We start from the raw sequence: 22946 nt of genomic DNA on the forward strand, positions 1-22946 counted from the left end.
TTCTTTTTTAATATAAGAGAAGAAGTTAATGTGATTGATGACACATATATTTTGTTTCCTTAAAATAGGCAAAGAATAATTCCAGGAACATAATAGATTTGATTATGTAGATATTATTTGCATGGACTCCGCAAAATAATGATTTTTCCTATGATGACGGGTGGTTAAGGGCGGAAAGATGGTTTTTTGAATTTTTCTACTTTGAATCGGGTATTGACTCGGAGAAAAATGATAATTGCTCATGGTTGCAAACAACTGAAAGGTGTTGGAATTATGGTTCTCATACTGAGAAAAACTTAACATTGAATATCTGTAATTTGACAAAAATGCCTGATGGAGAAATATGTTGTTTCTTGGCAAAACAACCTGAGTTGACGATACTGTCAGGAGAAAGATGCATAGGCTTTGGACGAACATCCAACACAAGATTTGGTCCATATCAAGAAACAAGAAGGCCTGCAAAAGGAATTAAAACTCCATTAGAAAAGATAAAAAAACTAAAGAATCAGAAGGATAGATCATAACCTAGAAAAGGAAAGATGAAGACATAACAAAACTATGAATAAAGAAACAATAATAGAAAAGAGAGGTTATCAGAATATGAAACTCATGTTTAAAATAAATAAAAACTGGTAAATGAGATTAAACAAGAATTGCAAATCAGTAGAGTAGATCATAAACAGGAAAACACTTCATAAGAAAATCATAGAAGATGGGTTCAAAGAATGTTTAGAGGTTAACTGAGTTAACTCAGTTTCGCCGATTTGCAGAGCTCTTTGTTCCTATATGAAGTTAAATTCATGAACTTTCAAGAGCAAGCATGATTATTATTGTTGCGAATTTTCAGTTGCGAATATTTTGCAACAGTTCATCTTTGTTACAAAATTCTCAACATGTGGTTTTTGTTGCGATTCGCAACAAATTGGTGTTGTATGCGTGCGAGTCGTGAGTGTGCCTGCCCACACTTTTAGCTGACTTACTATTCAGCCCATTCAGATACTCGGAAAAGCTGACTCGGTTCTCTATCTTTTTTATTATCGATCACATCCTCTCATTCTCTATCTCATTACCTTCTCTCTCTCGTTCTGCCTCACTACTTTCTCCCTCTTTCTCCTCTCAGCGGAAACCATCCGAAACCCAGTTTAAATCATGTTTTTTCTCATCTCTCAGCGGAAATAATTTCTAACAAACTTTTTATCTCTCGATCTCACCTCTTTCAGAAAAAAAATAATAAAACCATTTGATTAAAATCGTTCAAATGAAAACCTAGGTTCTTCATCACTGTCTGCTGCATCTTTTGGTTCACTATCTATCAAATTGAAAGCCAAAATCTAACCCCTAACCCTATATTTACTTTAAAAAGATGTGACATTTCTGATGAACTAGTAGATCTGGCTTAGATGATAACATTCTCTATTGTTATCGTGTTTCTAGGTTGTAGTTGTTGATATTTACGATGGGGGTAATCTTATTGATATATTGGTTACTCTAAAGATTTAATCAACGTTCTGCAATCAATTGGTGGTGGTTAGTATTCTGTGATATTTTCTTATATTTAGGTTTTTTTGAGTGAGAACATATAATTAAGCAATTGATCTCTTGTGTTTTTATTTGTTGTTGTTGTTATTGCGATTTTTTCTTAAATTTTTAGGGTTTTTATTACTTATTTATTTGGTTTTTGTTTTGAGAGAGAAGGAGGTGGTGGTGGTGCTAGTGGTGGTGGTTTACTGGTTTTAATGGCGTTTCTGTTTGATAATAGCTCTGGGGAAGTACAAAATATAGGTGAGATTTTGATTTTAATCATAAACGGGTTTTAATTTTCTGGGTTTTATTCAGAAATTAGAAATATAGCTATTTTTTTGTGTTTGTTAATGAGGTTCTCTTAATTTTTCTGGGTTTTGATTTAGAAATTAGAAAAGAAGGCTCATTTTTCTGATTCTGATGATGGGGTTCTCTTAAATTTTCTAGGTTTTGATTCATAAATTAGAAATCAAGCTTCTCGTTTCTCTGAGTTTCATTTTGTGTCTATTTTTACATTGTTTCATTTTGAGTTTGGTTGGATTTATCTAGGTTATGGATGTGATGATCTATATTCAGAGTTATGAAGAGCTTTGGCTGGTCCTCTTGTTGATGTTGGTGAAAGGGTTTCATTCTCCATTCTTCATCCATTTTGTGTTTTTCTGGTAAAATTTTGAGCTAATTTGGTACACTACATTAAAACCTGGTGAAATCGTCACTGTCGAAGTGCTTTATGTACTAACACGTTCGTTAGAACCGTTTCCTGAAGATATCATACAATCAGAACCACAGTTTGTGTATTTTCGTGATAGTGCGATTATTTTATCACCTTATCATGTTAAGGAACAAACAACATTTATTAAAACTCCAAGAAATAAGGTTGAATCTTTTACGATAGTTGAACCTACTAACCGTGCTGGTGCAGAGATCAAGTATGGGCAATATGATAATCGTACTCCTTATATTCATATTCTCCAATACTTGTTCACTTTGAGAATAACAGTCCATTTTCGGTTGTTGAGGAACTTGTACATGAGGTTGAAATATCTCACCGGGGAAGCCTACAAATTACAGAGCACTATGCTCTGGCTCATGCTGGTGCACGTCATAAGGGCATATTCTCAAGGTTAGTTATTAGTTCATAATAAGGTTTTCGTATCATTTCTCGTGTAATTATTGGTGGAATTATTGCACCGTAAATGTACTTAGCTTATCGTTTTATGGCATGATTACTTCATGAAACCAGATAATCTGACATCCTATGAAGTCTTCTAATGTTCTTAAAGAAATTAAATTTACTTTTGATACATTGTTGATTTGCGGTTGTTTGTATTGTTTCTACTTATAAATTGTTATCTGTCATAATCCTCTGAACTCTTCATTCTTCCAGGGTTGAATATCAATCTAGGCCATCGATTAGTGGTGTATCTTCATTTAAGCAGCTAATTGCAAGACTACCCCCTCGAGTGCACTCCGTCTTCTATCACATCACACTTGCGTACTAGTAATTCAAAGGTTTTTTAAACATCTTACACTTCTGTACTGCACAAATTTCTTACTAAGAAATTCCTTCATGGGGTTCTTTATAAATCAGTATAACTGGAATTTTCTGTTTCAGTCCGAGCTTGAAATAGGGCCGCGTTATCCATTGTTTGGAAGATGGAAAGCCACTTCCGTTATTGGGTATGGACTACCATTAGAGGACTTCCTTTTCGAGTCGGCTGATGGCAAGCGTTACCTTAACTTCAGTTTCGGATGTCCCCTTGTTAACACCGTAGTTGAAAAATTTATCATGAAGGTAAAAATAATATCATAGTTGTGTTAGACTCTTAATTTTATTCTTACCGGATCCTTTCATCCATGATCTATTAAGTGATATGGAAATTAAAAACGTACAATTATCTGTTTTACATACTGGTTGATTGTATATACGTTATGCATCAGGTGGTGCTACCCGAGGGATCAAAAGATCCTTCTGCAATCGTTCCTTTTCCAGTTGATCAACATCTCGAGGTATTTATTCTCGTACACAGTATTAATGACTTACTGTTAAGAGTTGCTAGACATTTGCGTATTTTTGTTGACTCTACCATGAGAAATGTACTCAATCACCCATATCTAAAACATTGTATCTTTGTGAAATTCTTGCAGAGAAGTTACTCGTATCTTGATGTTGTTGGAAGGACAGTGGTGGTTCTTGAGAAGAAAAATGTAGTTCCTGAAACACGGTATTCCTTTCCAGGTAATTATCCAACCTATCAATTAAATGGACCAAGGGTCAAAATTAGCACTAAATATGAATCCTAGTGTCTAGTGTACCTTCTTTTGGGTTTCTCTATTCTAATTTCACTTTCTGGCTTTTCACCGTTTAATCCTTTTATGAAGAATTTTGTTTTTATAGTTAGAAGCATAAACAAATAAATAATTAGTTCAGAGAATTCTTATGTTTACTCTACCTTCAAGATTGTTTGTCGAGTTGTTCATATCGAATTACTGGCATGTATTAGTCTTGGTTCTAATCTATGTTTAGATCTTTTTTATGTTATAATGTCTAGTATGATGCTAATTAGACTTTGAATATTTTGTTGTAGGCTGAACAAGAAGCCGATAAGGTTTATGTAAGAGTGACTTTGAAGTCAGAAGATGATGCAAGGAATCAATCAATCTCTCATTGAAGTGTTTTTCTTCTTTTGTTGATTTGTCGGTTTTGTTTACTTATAAGATTCTTTTTTTTTTTGTGTGTGTTTTTGTTGCGTTTTAGCCGAAAGAACCTAGTAGTCCTGATCCGTGTACACAAGAACCACCAAGAAAGGTCGTTCAATCTTTTTGTAAAATTGTTTTCACATTTGGAAGAGATTGTAGTTTGTTGGACTCGTAAAATGAAGTCAGTTAATAATGTTAATTCAATTTCAATTTTTTTTGATAGTTTTATTGGATTAATTAGATTCCCAAATGAACAGGGGTAACTTGATTTTGTTACAGGGAACTTTAATTTGAGCCTGGTTTTTGACCAGTCAAAACCACCATTTTTTGATGTTGCAAAAAATTCGTAAATGTTGCGACCTCCTAATTTCGCAACTGTTTCAAACTGTTTCGACAAACTCACGTTGCAACAGTTTACAATTATTGCAACCGTAAATTCTCAACGGCTTAGGTGTCGTTACGAAAAATTGCAACATCGACTTTCGTAACAGATTCAAACTGTTGCAACTCCTCTTTGCAACTGAAATACGATGTTACTAAACACTAAAAATGGTGTAGTGATGGTGGTTTTTAGTTCAGGGCTAAATTTGTAAAACCCTGTATTTTACGTGCCGTCATTCTGGAAGGAAACAGAGGCATGGAAAATTGATGAGTGTTCAACCTCATCACTGGCGCATTTATTGAGCAAATCAATATTTTCTCATGAAATTTGTCCAGAATGGTGCATGTAGCAACAATCCCAGATATTCTGTAAATTTCGGCGCCATGCACATATTATTCAATTAATATAAGTTTCTTTGGATACTTTCTATGCTATGTTCCACGGATGAACCCTTAATGTTGATATGGCATGACAATTTGTGTTCACTCGCAGCAGAGTAGCACGAATTTCCAAGTATCAAGGATAAGGTCCTTGCATAAAGTATTCAATCGGAAAGTGTACTGCTCTCTGGCAATGAAATTAAAGAACTCTGTGCTAACACATATAATTCAATCAATTTTGTGATAATTCATGAGATTCAGATATTACCCTGACTAATTTGCAAAAATTAGGGTTTTGCGCCTTGCGTAGTATATTAGACCTTGCCTGTCAAAAAATTAAACCTAGGCGATCTAGATAATTAATCCGTCATGGATTAACAGGTGCAAAATCTTGCCCAGAATCATAAGACAAGAAATAAAGGAGCCGCAGAATAGGAGCAACAGCAAAGGGAGGCGTGGCCATGCCTTAGGCCATCCGGCGCCATTTGTCATTGGCCACGCCCCATGTTTCCAAAACCGACCCTATTTCCCTCGACCAGTCAGGTATCCTTAAATCCGTTACACGCACATAAGTTGTGGCTTGGCCCATACTTGCCGGCCCTATTTCCCATCGAACAATCAGGCCGCTTTAAACTTGCCACACCCATGTTAGAAGTGTGGGCACGCCCATGCTTGGCCTCCCTATCTTTTTATTGACCAATCAGGTTGCTCTAAACTTGCCACAACATTAAGAGAGGTGGAATTGCATCAAGTGGCAGCCATGCAAAATTGGATTCACAAAGCCAGCGCCCGCGCCAACATGCCAATGGCATGCCAAACAAGCATGCCAAACAAGCATACCAAACGTGCATGACAAGCGCACATGCCAAACGTGCCACTTTACCGTAGTAGCACGCCAAACGCGCCATGAATAATGTACCTACTTTCCAACCCACCTTATGTTCGTGGCCAACGCCATAACATACTTCGACGTGGTTTTCCTACAGCGTGCGGTGTGCAACACGCCCACTATAAAAAAGTATCAAGAAACAGGGAAGTTAGTGGTGGCAAGAAGTAATGGGTGTAAACAAACCCGTTTCCTTCATCGTGGTAACATGGTTTCTGGCGGTTACACATAGATCCACTCTTCCATCACTCAGTTACTCCCACTTCCTATGAAACCAGGTGCATTCAATTATGACTTGTATAAATAGGTTTCACCTATTTCCATAAAAAATAAGTTTTGGCGGAAACAACAACACAATATCCAGAAAAATACCAAAGAACTGATAGCTTTCATTCCTCAAGACAGTTCCAAATTCTGGTATAAGTCATAAAATAGCCACACCTTCAGAATTAACCATTCTGGTCTCAACACCTTCTTCGCTTTCCTCCCTAATACCAACCCTTCTCCTTCACTTTGTGACCGAAGCAAGACTGGAACGACCATTTCTTGGTTTAGGCCAGGATTGTACAGATTGGTCTCTCGAATCTAAAAGTACTCCCGTGCAGCGCATTTGTTTTAGGTTTAGACTCGTTTCTCATCCACACACCCAAATTACCAAAAACAGTAGAAACAATTTTCACACATAAACAACTGGCGACCACAGTGGGAGATTAATCTCTCAGTTGCAATTTCAATTTTCAATTTCATTTTTTCAATCCCAATTTCAAGATGGTAGAGCTCAGATCCGGATCAGCAACAAGCCCTGATGCCACCAGCGCTGAGAACGTCCTTGGTATCAGCGTCCCTTCCAATGCCATCAATGTACCACCTGTCAGCACCAGCGGCATAGGAAGCATTCCCTCGGGCGTTACACCTCCGATCACCAGGGACAGATCCGCTGCCGCCACCCCCAATATTTCTTCAAGCGTGAACGCCCCCAGTTATCACCATACCCACCGCCACTCCACCATCGGAACAAGAGACTGGAAAAGACAGAGGAGGCCAACACCCTGTCACCGTTGCTGATTTGATGAAAATACAGGAAGTTCTTTCTAAGGCTCAGACGGACATGGATTCAACTTAGAAGGAGGTACTTACTTTCCTCAAGACACTAACGCAGCAGTTACCGCAGGAACCACGCTGACCATAGCCAATGAGGAGCACTTTTAATACCCCTGGCGCCAGTACCTCAGCAGGGCGCACCTTTGTAGATGAATAGGCCCTCCCATTGGAGAGGAACCATCCATCCAATTTCATTACACGTGAAGATTTGGAATGTCTTCTACGAAATCGAGAAAGAGAAAACCCGGTGGACATGCACCAGCATCAACCTCCATATCCTTATGATGTGCAAAGAGTTCCTCTTCTGAGGGGATATTCTTCTCCCCAATTATTCTTTTGTGATAGCACTGGTAATGAGCGTGAACATATCTCTTGATTCTTAAAATCCTTGGGTGAGCACGAATACAATCATGTCCTCCGCTTGAAAGAATTTTCAAAGTCACTTACTGGAAGAGCGCACACCTGGTACAACAACATTGCACCAAACATCATATCCAACTGGTGTGAAATGGTTACAGCTTTCTACAAGAAGTATTTCGTTGTGTCTGAGAAAATCACCATTTCAGACTTAGGAAGGATGTTCCAACGAAACAATGAACATCCAAATGATTACGTCAAAAGATTCATAATTCAGGCACTGGATTGTCATGACCCAAACGTGACTGAGCAACAATTGGTGGAGTCTTGCATCAATGGCATGGTTACCATTTACCGCGCCTTATTGGAGAATCTACGCTTCCAGACGTTCTCTGAACTTCATGAAGCCGCTAAGCGGTCGGCCACAACAGCACCATCATTTTTAGAAAGAATCAGGCCGACCGAAGGTGAAGACGCACGCGAAGCTTGAGGAAACAGACGCCTCATCAACAATAAATATAACACTGGCCCCTCTGTAAGAGTGGTGAGTGAAGGAGAAAAAAGGAAAGCTCCAGCGGCAGAACAACAACCCAAGCGTGCAACACCAGCACATCAGGCGGCTCCACCTCGGAAAGCCGCAGCCAAAGCTCCTGTGCAACACTAAAAAGCTGGAGAAGTCTCCTTGGATTTTCCATTCCCAATCGAAGAAGTAATTGAACTCTTGGAAGCGTGGATTCAAGATGATGCCATCAATTTGCCTCATATAAGGCGCCCGCCATCTGAAGAGGAAATGGCGAATCCCAAGTATTTTCGTTACCACAGATTCGTCCATCACCCGACCAATGAATACAATAGATTGAAACGCATATTCAAGGAGAAGGTGGAGGCGGGAGAACTTCAATTAGGTAATGAGGGAGTTCACATAGATCCTCTTCCAGTCAGGAGTTGTATGCTTTCTGGGGACTCTATCCACAAGACAGTGCAGTCCATGATGCACCATGTGTGAAATCCTCTATTTCTCCAAAGCACAGCGTCAAGATATATTTACAGTCCTCAACCGCGTCATGTCGGGAAGGAGACTCTTTTCTGTCGAAGAAACCGCTCTCAAATCCCAACCTCTCTCGGGAAACACCGTTGGAAAGTGCAACTGGGGACTGCTGACTACTGCTCACCTGAAGGATGTCGAGTTCGATAGCACACTAATCGACGCGGCCTCTGACTTCAACATTGTTATTGTCAAGACTTTGAGATCTTCGGGGGTTTCAAAGCAAGAGGCTACTCATTCCCCAATTGTGGTCAAAAACCCGGAAGGAGAAGCAATGAATGCTTACGGATACATCAATCTCGAAATCAAGGTGGGAGATGCTTTAACGCACGACAAATTCCACATTGTCAAAGAATGCCCAAATTATGACATGATTCTGGTGCGCTCATTGGTACATGGCAATAAAGCAAAATCAGGAGTATCCCCTCTGCCGGTGTCAATACCCGAAAGAATTTCCAACAAGCCATCCAACCCTGAAGATTACATGTTGCTGTATCAACAACTTACCAATGTAACTCAATTATCTAGAGAAAACCCGTCACGTTCATCCGTAGATTCCGAACACAAGTAAGTCTTGTTGAACAACCATTTATGCACCCATTCACCTCCCCTCTTGGCCAGGCATGGGGACTCGGTCCAGTTATCAACTCGGGCGTCACTAAGAGATGTGAATGGGGTGCTGGGCCTTTCAATTGCTTCGTCAAAAATTTAGAAGTTGCCTCAGTCAAATATAACGAGCTCAAGAACCAAGCGGTCGTACAACGCCCAAACCCGTTTCAAATTGGAGATATGGTAGTCAAGGTGACCACGTTTCAAGTTGGAGATGTAACAGTGAAGGTAACCGTTCAACCTAATTCTCCTACAGAAAGGGAAGACAAGCCATACCTGGTGGCAGATGCTACCTTAGGTGGTTACTGCAAACTCATCAATGCCTACAAATTGGAAGGTGTGACAATTCATTCACGATGGCTCAATCCCTTTAATACCTAAAACGCTGTGCTACCTTCTCCTCCAGCGTTTTGCTTTTAGTATTTCCTTCAGCAATTTCCCCTTTCATGCGATATTTGTAATTTCTCTAAAAATGATTGCACTGCTTGCATTCATAATTAAGGTTTCAATTTCAATTAATAGCATCTTTCCTTAAAAAATAAGTTTTCCTGATTCATCTTAAAGGAAAAATACCAAGTAAATCCAAACCCTCACAGAGCCATTACCCATCAATTGGAAACCCTACACGAAATATCTTAGTCAAAGAAAATACTGAAGAAGGGAATATGCAAGGAAGAAGATCATCAAGTGACGGCACAGAAACCTTCCTTCAAGAGCATCTGGCCTCGACTTACGCCCACGACGTGCTTCCCAGCTTGCTCAAATTTCTTCATACCTAGGCGGCATATCACGAACGTCCGGTATAATTTGCAAGGGAAGATCCAATAAAAGGTTGGTCAAATCCTTAACTATTTCCAATGTTTCTTCCCTGGTTTGAGTTATTGTGGCCAACGGCGGGGCGTTGTTATGGAAGTAGCTAATCAAAGAGAATACTACTGTGCTATTTATGTGATTTGGCTTCCCATCTGCTGAATCGCTCCAGATGAATGAAAAACTCATTTTTCGCAAAAAGGGGTTTTTGGGATTCTTTCGGGGGATTTTATTCATTCATCCAATTGAAGATATGAAATTATCAAAGCAACATAAATGAAACATTATTACTCGGCGAAGCATGGCTCCAGTCACATGGAAAAAAAAAATAAAAAAAATGAAGTATCAAAAGCATATACAAGTTACGAAAAGATTGTTTTCTCTACGGAAGTAAATCACAAAATGGTAAAACTAGTTGTCAATATCAACGCCAGGGTCAATAGCGCCTCCACTAGGGTTCATTTGAACACCTTCTCCAACACCCTCTACGGCAACAGACATAACCTCCGGAAGCCGTTCCAGCGGCTACTTCAACATCCTCAGTTTCTAAATCATCCCCAAAGCCTTCTCTAGCGCTTGATTCGACATCCTCTCCGACGAATGGCTCAGCATCCTCTCCAAAAGCCTCAGCGTCTTCTCTAGTGGCCGTTTCAACAGCATCCTCAGTTGCTTCATCTTCTCCAGAAGCCGTCTTGTTTTCCTTCTCGCGGGTCGTACTGACGTCTCCCTCAGAAAATGCTCCAACAACTTCTTGAGGATACTCCGGTTCTTCAACACCAGAGTCAAGGATTACGATACTGTTATGAACATGTTAATAAAATTTACCCCCGCCTGGAGGTGTCTTATGTTCGACCCTACACCGTCTTAGTCGAGCGGCGAACGTTTCGGCCCTGGCACTAGGTTGCTGAGACGTTTCGTCAGGTTGACGCGCCTTGACACACTGGGACGCTTCATCATGTCTCCACTTTTCTTCCATATTGACCGAAGCCATGAAAGCTTGAGCACGCGTTCGAACAATGCGTAGAAGACCTTGTATGATCCGGACGGCTTCACGAAACAAAGGATCGATTTTGTTCAATACTTCCTCATGTGCAGAAACCCTGGGTTTGTCAACTTCAAAACTTTTCTCCGAAGAATTGGAAGAATAACCATCAGGAGTTCCCATCATATGCTGCAGGAAAAAATTATGTCTACATTAATGACCTATGTGATGAAAGGAGACAAATGGAAAACTGCAAGAAGATATGGAGAAATACCTAAATAGGGATGAACACAATCCTGTGATGATCGATATGAAAAGAAAAGCTCGAAGTGCTCTTTTATATTACACAAACTGATGAAACCTGAAAAAGAAAACTCTCTACCTGTTGTACATGAAGGCTCTATATACGGGATATCAGCTGATTAGATACTTATCTATCTTGGATGATTGACTCACCTGGGATGCTAACGGAAAGAAGCTCGCCACCATAAAAGCGAAGCGAACGAAGCAAGGATAAAAGGATGTGTAACACCCTTTATATATGCACGACACCTTGGGAGTTTGGGTAGGAAAAGGAATCCGCTTTGGATTCAGTCATGCCCCAATCAACGCCAACATCCCAAGCCTCCAGCACACCAGGCGCTCAACCTGCATCGTCCCGTGGCCAAAGTTGCAGCGCCAGCATCAACACTCCGTGGACAAAGTTACAACGCCAAGCACCAGCACCCTATAGACGAGCCAGAAGTACGCCAAGTTGCCAATACAAGGATCATAGACTGCTCTTATCTTCTACCAAAGGTTATTCGAATTTTCATGGCAATCTTTTCATGACTTTCCTTTTCGATTTTTATTCTTGTATGGCACCATCTCATGCTTACCCCGCAATAAGGCCACTGTTACGTGCTAAGCAGGGGACTTAATGTTGATGGTGATTTTTAGTTCAGGGATAAATTTTTAAAACCCTGCATTTGATGTGCCGTCATTCTGCAAGGAAACGGAGCCATGTAAAAGTGATGAGTGTCCAACCTCTTCACTGGCGCATTTATTGAGCAACTCAATATTTTCTCATGAAATTTGTCCAGAATGGTGCATGTAGCAACAATCCCAGATATTCTGTAAATTTCGGCGTCGTGCCCATATTATTCAATTAATATAAGTTTCTTTGGATACTATCTGTGCTATGTTCCCCGGCTGAACCATTAATGTTGATATGACATGACAATTTGTGTTCACTCGCAGCAGAGTAGCACGAATTTCCAAGTATCAAGGATAAGGTCCTTGCATTAAGTATTCAATCGGAAAGCGTACTTCTCTCTTGCAATGAACTTAAAGAACTTTGTGCCAACACATAGAATTCAATCAGTTTTGTGATAATTCACGAGATTTAGATATTACCCTGACTAATTTGCAACAATTAGGGTTTTGCGCCTTTTGCAGTATATTAGACATTGCCTGTCAAAAAATTAAACCTAGGCGAGCTAGGTAATTAATCCGTCATGGATTAGTAGGTGCAAAATCTTGTCCAGAGTAAGAAAACAAGAAATAAAGGAGCCTCAGAATAGGAGGAGCAGCAAAGGGAGGCGTGTCCATGCCTTAGGCCAGCCAGCGCCATTTTCCATTGGCCACGCCCCATGTTTCCAAAACCGGCCCTATTTCCCTCGACCAATTAGGTCTCCTTAAATCCGCCACACGCACATAAGTTGTGGCTGGGCCCATACTTGTCGGCCCTATTTCCCATCGACCAATCAGGTCGCTTTAAACTTGCCACACCCACGTTAGAAGTGTGTCCAAGCCCATTCTTGGCCGCCCTCTCTTTTTATTGACCAATCAGGTTTCTCTAAACCTGCCACAACATTAAGAGAGGTGGAATTGCGTCGTTGGACCGCCATGCCAAATTGGCTTCACAAAGTCAGTGCCTGCGCCAACATGTTAATGGCCTGCCAAACGAGCATGCCAAACAAGCATGACAAACACGCATGCCAAACGAGCATGCCAAGCGCACATGCCAAACGTGCCACTTTACCGTAGTAGCACGCCAAACGCACCAACGCGCCATGAATAGCGCACCTACGTGCCAAACCACCTTTTGTTCGTGTCCAACGCCATAACAGACTTCAACGTGGTTTTCCTAACCAGTAACATGACCTTGCTCTAGTGGTAATGGATGAAACCTTAATTTCCAGTCGTGGCGTAAATTATGCCACTTCAGGACCCACAAAATTCCACGAGCCGCGTAGACTTAGGAAACCCTAATAAAGGCGTCATACCATAGCTACTCGTGGCAATACTTTCTCCTGTGGCTATTTCCATATGATGGCCTGGCTATGGTTCATGTGGCGTGGCTCTGGCATCACTTGCACAAAACACCATTGTACCACGGTCACATGCCGCATGCCGCATGTGCTAATTATGGTTTCGGCATGCCAAACCCTAATTAAGGCAAAGTTTCTACGCCAACCAAGCCAAATAATGTTCCACGAAACATTGGGACTAATATGGAAACTGGAAATGATGTTGCCACATCACATTTGAGTCCAACACCAATGTGCCAAATCTGACGGCCATGGCTACGCCATGCGCCACTTGCACCATCGTGTCGCTGGCATGCACAAACCATGCCGACCATGACACCATGCCACTGGCATGTGCTAAAAGCGCCACTACACTATTGGCATGTGACAATAACGCCACTATGCTATTGTCAGGCACCAACAGGCTGTGGCCATAATCAATGGCCACCCTTTCTCATAAGATGCAATCTTGGCCGTCCAAATTCGCCATGGAATTGACAGGCCTGTGGCAAGTTTTAGGTGACCAGCCAAGACAAGCCAAATAGCACCACATGCTATTTTCTTGTGGCAAGTCTCTTGACTTTGACTTGCAACACGTAGCAGACTACTACACGTTTTCCACGAAAACACTCGAGACATCAAACATGTCACAAACTAGGGGATACTCATTAGGGTATTTGATGTAGTGCAAGATATGGCAGAATCCTACTTGGAAGGAAGGGATCGACGAAAGAATATCCGTTAAATATTTTCCTATTTGTTATTTTTGTTAGGAAATAAGAGATATCTTGCTAGTATTGGCATGATATTATATTTAGTAGGATTTCCTCTTTATTAGCATTAATCATAAAAGATATTGAAATATCCCATAAGGCCTATATATGGCCACGTTTGTAAGGAAGATCGGCAGATTTTTTGAGAAAAGAAAACTCTTCCTTTGAGAAGTTTATTCATTGTGTGATTTCTAGTACTAACATTCTACACCATTTGGTATCAGAGCCTGGGTATCGATCCTTCCAACATGGTTCGTGGTAGAGGTCAGGGTGGTCCTCGCGAGGCTTTAGTTGAGGAGGTAATGGAGAGAACGAGATACGATGAACTATCACGCACGGTTGAGCAGCTCGCCGGTCAGGTAGCAACCCTGTTACAACGACATGAGCGCCGTCATCCTCCTATTGATGAGTCCAATTCATCTGATGACGATGACGATAATGATACTGATAACCCTTTTGCTGGGCGTGAGCGTGAATCTAGGAGTTGGGAATCATCATTCCGCATCGAAATTCCTGAGTTTCATGGTAGCGGGTTGACACCAGAGGATTGTATCGACTGGTTTTCTACTGTGGAGGAAGTTCTGGAATTTAAGAGGGTTCCTGATGATCGAGTGGTTCCGCTTGTGGCTACACGCTTTCGGGGTAGGGCTGCTGTTTGGTGGCGTCAACTGAAAGCTTCCCGGATTCAAAAAGGTAAAACTCCTATTTCTTCCTGGGCAAGGCTTGAAAAGTGTATGCGTTCAGCCTTTTTGCCATTTAACTATACCAGAGAACTGTATATTCGTTTACAAAACCTTCGTCAGGGTTTTCGTTCCATTGATGAATATACAAAAGAGTTCTATGATTTGGTCACTCGGTCAGGTATTACAGACACCGATGATCAGCTTGTCTCCCGCTATATAGGTGGTCTACGTGAGACTTTCCAAGACACACTAAATATGTTTGATTATTTTTCTGTGTCTGAGGTTCACCAACGAGCTCTGCGTTTGGAAAAACAATTATCCCGTAAGTCAATTAGAGCAGCTGTTGGCCGTCCTACTATTACTCCTTCACAGATTGCTTCCGCTCAACAGAATGTTAGTACGTCTCAAAGGCCTGGTCCTAAATGCTACCATTGTGGTGATCCTGGTCACTTGGCAAACGATTGTCGTAAGGCTGGTCGACCTGGCAAAGCTTTACTTGTAGAGCCGACTGCTGCTGATGATGTCTTTGCTGATGCGGAGGAGACATCAACTGAGTTCGATGAAGTATTTCTGCCAGGAGACCAAGGTGACTGCTTGATGATTTCTCGACCATCGTTCCTGACGCCGAAGGTTGACACTGACGAGTCATGGCTCAGAAAGAACATCTTCCAGACAACGTGCACCATAGAAGGAAAAGTCTGTCGAATGATCATTGACTCAGGCAGCTGTGAGAACGTGGTGTCTGAAGAGGCTGTGAGAAAACTCAAGTTATCGACAGAGAAACATCCTAGTCCGTACTCTCTTCACTGGCTGAGTAAAGGTTCGGAGGTAACTATTTCCAAACGTTGTCTTGTGAAGTTTTCCATTGGTTCTGTATACGAGGATGCTTTGTGGTGTGATGTCGTGGTTATGGATGCTTGTCATCTGCTATTGGGACGACCTTGGCAATACGACAGGGAGGTAATTCACAATGGTAAACTAAACACATATTCATTCTTGTTCAAATCGACTCGCGTCACGTTAGTACCTGCCAAGGAAACTGTGCACAAACCACTCTCTAATCTGGCTTCCAATTTTCTGTCTTGGCGGACGTTTGAGACCGAGATGATGGATGAGGGTATTGTGTTCATCCTGTGTGGCCTTTCTCTTGCATCTGCGTCGACTGTGGCGGTTCCGTCATGTATCCAGGGAGTATTATCGGACTTTGCAGACATTTTTCCCGTTGACCTTCCGGATGGGTTGCCTCCATCTCGAGCTATTCAGCACCGGATAGACTTAGTACCAGGATCGGTTCTCCCTAATCGAGCTCATTACCGTATGAGCCCAAGAGAACACGAGGAACTACAACGTCAGGTAGGGGAGTTGTTAGCCAAGGGTCTCATCAGGGAGAGTCTTAGTCCTTGTGCAGTTCCGGCGTTACTCATTCCTAAGAAGGACGGTTCATGGCGCATGTGTGTGGACAGTCGTGCTATTAATAAGATTACGGTGAAGTATCGTTTTCCCATCCCTCGTCTGGATGATATCCTGGACCAGCTTCATGGTGCTACGATTTTTAGCAAATTGGATTTGCGTAGTGGCTACCATCAGATTCGTATACGGCCTGGAGATGAGTGGAAGACCGCTTTTAAAACTAGGGAAGGACTTTATGAATGGTTGGTGATGCCGTTTGGTCTCTCCAATGCTCCGAGTACGTTTATGCGTGTCATGAATGAAGTATTAAAACCATTCTTGGGTAAGTTTGTGGTCGTTTATTTCGATGACATTTTGGTTTATAGTACTAACTTGGATATGCACTTGCGTCATCTTCGTGAGGTCTTGGTAGTCTTACGCCAGCAAAATTTCTTTGCCGCTACAAAGAAGTGTGTCTTCGGTACAGATCGCATTTTGTTTCTTGGATACGTCATATCCAAGGATGGTATTTCCGTGGATGAATCGAAGGTTGATGCTGTGCGTACTTGGCCTTGTCCGCAAACAATCCATGAGGCCAGAAGTTTTCATGGGTTCGCATCCTTTTATAGAAGGTTTATTCCCCACTTTAGCACTATTGCAGCAGCAATCACCGATTGCATGAAGAATGGCAAGTTTTCTTGGACAGATGCAGCTACAGCAAGCTTCATCTTACTGAAGGAGAAGCTTTGTTCTGCCCCTATACTGTCGTTACCAAATTTTTCTTTACCATTTGAGGTTCATACAGACGCCTCTAAGGTTGGTATAGGTGCAGTCCTCAGCCAATCCAGTAAACCGATCGCATTTTTTAGTGAGAAATTAAATGGAGCTAAGCGTAATTACAGCACGTATGAACTAGAGTTTTATGCCATCATCCAAACCCTTAAGCACTGGCGTCATTATTTGATTCATTCTGAATTTGTGTTGTTTACTGACCATGATGCTCTCAAGCACATCGGCAATCAAGACAAGATGAATGCACGACAAGTTAAATGGGCTAATTATCTACAAGATTTCACATTTGTCCTCAAACACAAGGCTGGAACTCAGAACCGTGTGGCTGATGGTCTCAGTCGTCGACGAAGTCTGCTAACGTCACTACGGACGGAGGTCTTGGGTATGGAATCGTTTGCTGATTTATACAAGACTGACCCCTATTTTGGTTCAATTCTGGACGCTGTGCATGCTGGCAACAGTACCCAGTTCTCGCTGTTGGATGGTTTTCTCTTCAAGGGAACTCGACTTTGCATTCCTGACTGTAGCTGGCGTTTACGTATCATTCAAGAACTGCATAACGAGGGTCACTTTGGTCGTGACAAGACCTTCCAGTTGGTTTCAACATCATACTTTTGGCCGCGCTTGTTTAAAGAGGTACAACGTTTCGTTTCTCGTTGTCATATCTGTCAGGTATCTAAAGGTTCTACGACAAATGCTGGTCTTTATATGCCATTACCAATTCCGTCTAAGCCTTGGACTGATATTAGTATGGACTTTGTTGTGGGTTTGCCTCGCACTCAACATGGGATGGATTCTATTTTTGTCGTCGTTGACAGATTTTCCAAAATGGCGCACTTTATAGCTTGCAAAAAAACTACGGATGCAGTTCATGTGGCATTTTTGTTTTTTCAACACGTGTATCGTCTTCATGGTCTCCCAGAGTCCATTGTATCAGACCGTGATTCTAAATTTCTTAGTCATTTCTGGAGGTCTCTTTGGAAATTATTGCGTACGGAGTTGAAATTCAGCAGTGCTTATCACCCTCAAACGGATGGGCAGACAGAGGTTTTTAACCGATCTCTTGGGAACATACTTCGCAGCCTGGTGGGTTCTTACACTAAACAATGGGACAGGCATTTGTTTCAAGCAGAATTTGCCTTCAACAGAGCCATTCATAAGAGCACCGGGTTTAGCCCTTTCCAAGTGGTCTGTGGATTTAATCCGCGTTCACCCCTTGATCTTGCGCCTGTGCCAGATTTGCAACGAGTGCATGCCACTGCTGATGAGTTGGTGCATCACTTACAGCAGATACATGCCGAAGCTGCTCAAAACTTGGTGGCGTCCTCTACGAAGTACAAAACGGCTGCCGATAAGCATCGTCGTCACGTTGAATTTGAGGTAGGTGATTTCGTTTGGGCTGTACTTATTAAGGAACGTTTCTCTACGGGCACATACAACAAATTGGGTCCTCGCAAGATTGGTCCGTTTGAAATTATTGAGAAGATCAATCCTAATGCTTACCGTTTGCGACTTCCCAGTCATATTCATACTGCTGATGTGTTCAATGTCCGTCATCTCATTCCCTACCACGGCGACTTGTCTGATGATGATTTTTCTACCCTGCCTAATTCGGGGGCGAATTTCCTCTTTCCCGGGGAGAATGATGTAGTGCAAGATATGGCAGAATCCTACTTGGAAGGAAGGGATCGACGAAAGAATATCCGTTAAATATTTTCCTATTTGTTATTTTTGTTAGGAAATAAGAGATATCTTGCTAGTATTGGCATGATATTATATTTAGTAGGATTTCCTCTTTATTAGCATTAATCATAAAAGATATTGAAATATCCCATAAGGCCTATATATGGCCACGTTTGTAAGGAAGATCGGCAGATTTTTTGAGAAAAGAAAACTCTTCCTTTGAGAAGTTTATTCATTGTGTGATTTCTAGTACTAACATTCTACACCAGTATTGGTCTGGCGATTTACAGCGTGCGGCGTGCAACACGCCCATTATAAGAAAGTGTTAGGAAACAGGGCAGTTAGTGGTGGCAAGAAGTAATGGGTGTAAACAAACATGTTTCCTTCATCGTGGTAACGTGGTTTCTGGCGGTTACACATAGATCCACTCTTCCATCACTCAGTCACTTCCACTTCCTATGAAACCAGGTTGTGTTCAATTATGACTTGTATAAATAGGTTTCACCTGTTTCCACAAAACAACAAGTTTTGGTGGAAACAACAACACATTATCCAGAAAAATACCAAAGAACTGATCGCTTTCATTCCACAAGACAATTCCAAATTCTGATACAAGTTATAAAATAGCCACACCTTCAGAATTAACCATTCTAGTCTCAACACCTTCTTCGCTTCCCTCCCTAATACCAACCCTTCTCCTTCACTTGGTGACCGAAGCAAGACTGGAAAGGCCATTTCTTGGTTTCGGCCAGGATTGTACAGATTGGTCTCTCGAATCTAAAAGTACTCCCGTGCAGTGCATTTGTTTTATGTTTAGACTCGTTTCTCATCCACACACCGAAATTACCAAAACAAGTAGAAATAATTTTCACCCATAAACAATTATCAATCAAGAAAAACAGAACAGAATATGGAATCTTCCTACTTTAATGGATCTCAACAGTTCCAATATTGCTTTTACAAGGATCGAAGATAATTGATTATTCATAAATTCTTAACACATGAACACGAAGAACTTGTTAATCAGAACAAGAAAAAACTTGAAATCATGGCAAATATCAGTGACCATTTTCATAAAGGCTAAATATGTAACCACCAGTTTAACCTTCAAATTTATGCACTTTAATGAGCAAACAAGATTAGTCCAACAAGCTATGATACCACATGTTGGATAAATTCTATCATGTTAATCACCAATCATACATACTTTCCAGAACATGATCATGGATCTAGGACAATCAAGTTCACTACTCATGAAATTTATTGAAATCAAGTTTCGAAAACGTATCTGGTTAATAAGCCAGAGTTTTCTGATTAACCCGTTGTATCTTTTTCAGCTGCTGAAATGATTATGGAGAGTTGTAAACTTTATTCCTCTCACCACTCCTTTATAGTTGCTAGCCTTAGTGATGGTATTCTAGCAACTTCTTTCTGGCGCAAGGAATAATAGGTTTATCACCTGTTGAGGCGCTATTTATAGTTGTAGCATTTCTTTCCATTAAAGATACGTCATAGCTAAGTAAGCTACTTAACAGACACAATTCTAGAACCTCCTCTTGGGACATTCACACTTTCCAGCCGCCTAGAATTCTAGTTTAAAATGGTTAATGCTCTCTAATTCATAAAGCAAGCCCATATGGGTATGGGCATGTGGGCCACAAAATCCAACATCTCATTCCCTCGGGTATGATTTTTTCTGTTTTATTATCATGTTCCTTTTGACCGTTGCTATTACGCACTTTTTTTTTTTTTTTTTTTTTTTTTTTTTTTTTTCCATTTTTGCACAATACAAGGAAACTTAATAAGATCATCAAATTGATAAAAATCTAATTGTGAACATGATGGGTCTTCCTTTTTTACACTTTTCTGGTTTCCTCTAAGGTTGTGCCTTGTTTTTTATTTAGACCATGGAAGTTCTGGTGCAAACAAATGAACCAATATCCTTCGGGGTCAATTATAAACCTTTTAGAAGAGTGATGAATGTCATGTCGATAGGCAATGAAATTGATGAGATTCTTCTTGTTTATCAACCCGAGGAGAAAAAGCTAATCATTACGTAAGTTAATTTATAGTCTCGTTTCTTTTCGCAGAAATTACATGTTAGAGATGCTTTATGTATTCTGACTTGCTAATTGTTTTTATTTTTTAATAGAAAAGGAAGATATATTGATATAGATAAAGATTACATCTGATTTAGGCTGAATGGAGGATAAATTATCCAACCATTCACCTGATATAATGAATCTTCTACTATATTCAGTTGCTTTATCTTCCCAACCATTAAAATTTCTATTAACTTTCTCAGTTTTAACATAACTAAAATTATTTAAAATAAAAAGACAATTCTATAACATAGAGTTGTTGAACCAGCTAATCTGGTCCTCACTTTTATTATGAAAATAGACGACGTTCTTCGCATGTTGGAGATGCTTCATGTATTCTGACTTGCTAGTTTGTTTCCATGCAAACAGGATACCCAAAGCACGAAGTACATCAGGACAGTCCCCTGTACTTCAAAGGAAATAAACGAGTCACTTCAGCATCTTAAATTGAACAACTAATCTGGTTTTTCAGACTCGTCTATGGGATGGCTTACAAAATCAGTTATTATATTTCTTGAGTCGGAAAAGTTTCCTATTTGCAAGTATAGGTCTTATGGTTGGAGTAAACATGTTTTCATGTCTTTTACTAGGCTATCACCTGTGCCATAACAGCCGGGGCCTGGGTCTGTTGCTAAAATTGGTGATGCCAAACCTTTTTTGGATCCGTAATTTAAATTGGTTGTTATGAAGTTTCCGAACGAATTGGTATGAGTTTGATAAGTAGATTTATTATCTTCAATTTGAAAGAAAAACTAACTACCAAAACCTCTATGTGTTTACACTGAGCAAGTATACTGAATATAAATAGGTCCAAGACATGTTGCATATATTACATGCACTGACAGATAATAGATTTATAGATTTATCATATGAACACTCCCAACAATATCCCCACCAACTGATGGACGGCGTACGTGCGCGGAACATTTATGAGAGGTACGCCATGGAAGTAGAGGCCAGGGTATGGAAGGGGTTACTTGCCAACTGATTCATTCAGCCGAGAAGAAAGCTCTGCTTAATGGGTTGTTGTGCTGTTTAATAAATCATGAAAGATGAAGACTCTGCGGTGTAAAATTATTTGGAATACGCATGCCTTTTTCCGTTTGAAACTTTTAAGTGGTTCCAAATACGTCCCCCTCTTGTAATTCAGAATCTTACCCACATCTCTGGTTATGGATAACAGAAATGGGATGTCGATTAACTTTTTCTTTTTATGTTTGGAAATGTAAATGATTTTCTTAAGTGGTATAACAGGTGCGGTGAAAAGTTATTTCCTCAAGTTCATGAACTTCTCACCAACTCATGTTACCAATTTAGTAGCTAGATACGAACCCCAAGAGATTCGAGTTCTTAGACTAGATTAATTTTTTCAGAGTTTCAAACTCCAAATTAACTAAAATTACTTAATACTGTAGTTGCTACATATTTAGAGTCTAATTGATACTTTTCTTCATCTTATTGTTGTAGCTAGCTAGCAAAGAGATAAACGTGTGACCAGTAGTATTCTGATCAAGTACACAGTGCAGACATAGTAATGATATCAGAGGCTATGATCAGCAACAGACGATGATGACGGTGTTCATAGTTTGACATTGCCGCCTTGTTTTACAGAGATCTGAATATCGATGTCCGTGTTGCAACATCCGCAGCTAGAGCATGGTTCTGGGGATGGACATGGAGGTGGTGGTGATGGTGATGGTGGAGGTGGTGAAGGAGGGGGTGGCGACGGAGGGGGCGGTGACGGTGATGGTGGAGGTGGTGATGGACGGGGTGGCGACGGTGAAGGTGGCGATGGAGGGGGTGGTGGCGGCAAATTGTTTTTGCAGCAACAGTCGCAATGCACACTGTTGTTAGCTACCGTGCATTTATTATGTTGGAGCCCAGAGAACGTCTGTGTACAAGTCGTTAGGGTTACATGCTTCTTTTCCTTCCAGCGACATGCTTTCCACAACAGTACTCCTCTGGATTACCGCTGTCATTTCCACAACTATAGGAAACCAACCAACATATAGTAAAAGGAAATATGCATTATTTGCTCCAAAAGAACAGAAAGGAGAGCAGAGTACATGACTTCACAGAATACATTAAAACTTACCAGAGATACGGGTGATTGCCAGGAGGAAAAGAACAAGAAAAGAACCAGAAAATATCCTCGTAATAGCCATAATTTGGATTGACTGGTTTGGTTAGAGCCTTAGAGGCCGAATCTTTTTTCTCCTTTGGTTAATTTCTATTGTGTTTAGGTTTCATATATGTATATATAATATCCATATTTAGATTAAAAGCAGATCCAACTGAGTTTTTTTTACCAAGAGTAGATCCAACTGATTTTTTTTAAGAAAAATGTATGCAGATCTTTCGTGGAAACTATTTTTCGCGAAAATAAATTAGATATTTTGAATTGCGTGCAAACATTAATGCTAGATCTACAAATTTCAGACTCTAGTGTCCAAAGTCCAA

The 22946-nt window shown here is 40.7% G+C and overlaps 1 long non-coding RNA gene and 1 pseudogene across 1 annotated transcript; one reads left to right on the plus strand and one right to left on the minus strand.

The window, feature by feature from the left end:
• Positions 1-1736: 1736 nt before the first annotated feature.
• On the plus strand, positions 1737-4114 carry LOC113277164 (annotated as a pseudogene).
• Positions 4115-21846: 17732 nt separating this feature from the next.
• On the minus strand, positions 21847-22724 carry LOC113277199. The gene is made up of 2 exons (XR_003324779.1): positions 22582-22724; positions 21847-22473 (listed from the first exon to the last, which is right to left on the minus strand). It is a non-coding gene; the product is annotated as an uncharacterized LOC113277199 (long non-coding RNA).
• Between the last annotated feature and the right edge of the window lie 222 nt (positions 22725-22946).

This window comes from Papaver somniferum, chromosome 5 (assembly GCF_003573695.1).
Source record: "Papaver somniferum cultivar HN1 chromosome 5, ASM357369v1, whole genome shotgun sequence".
In the NCBI taxonomy this organism is placed as follows: Eukaryota; Viridiplantae; Streptophyta; class Magnoliopsida; order Ranunculales; family Papaveraceae; genus Papaver; species Papaver somniferum.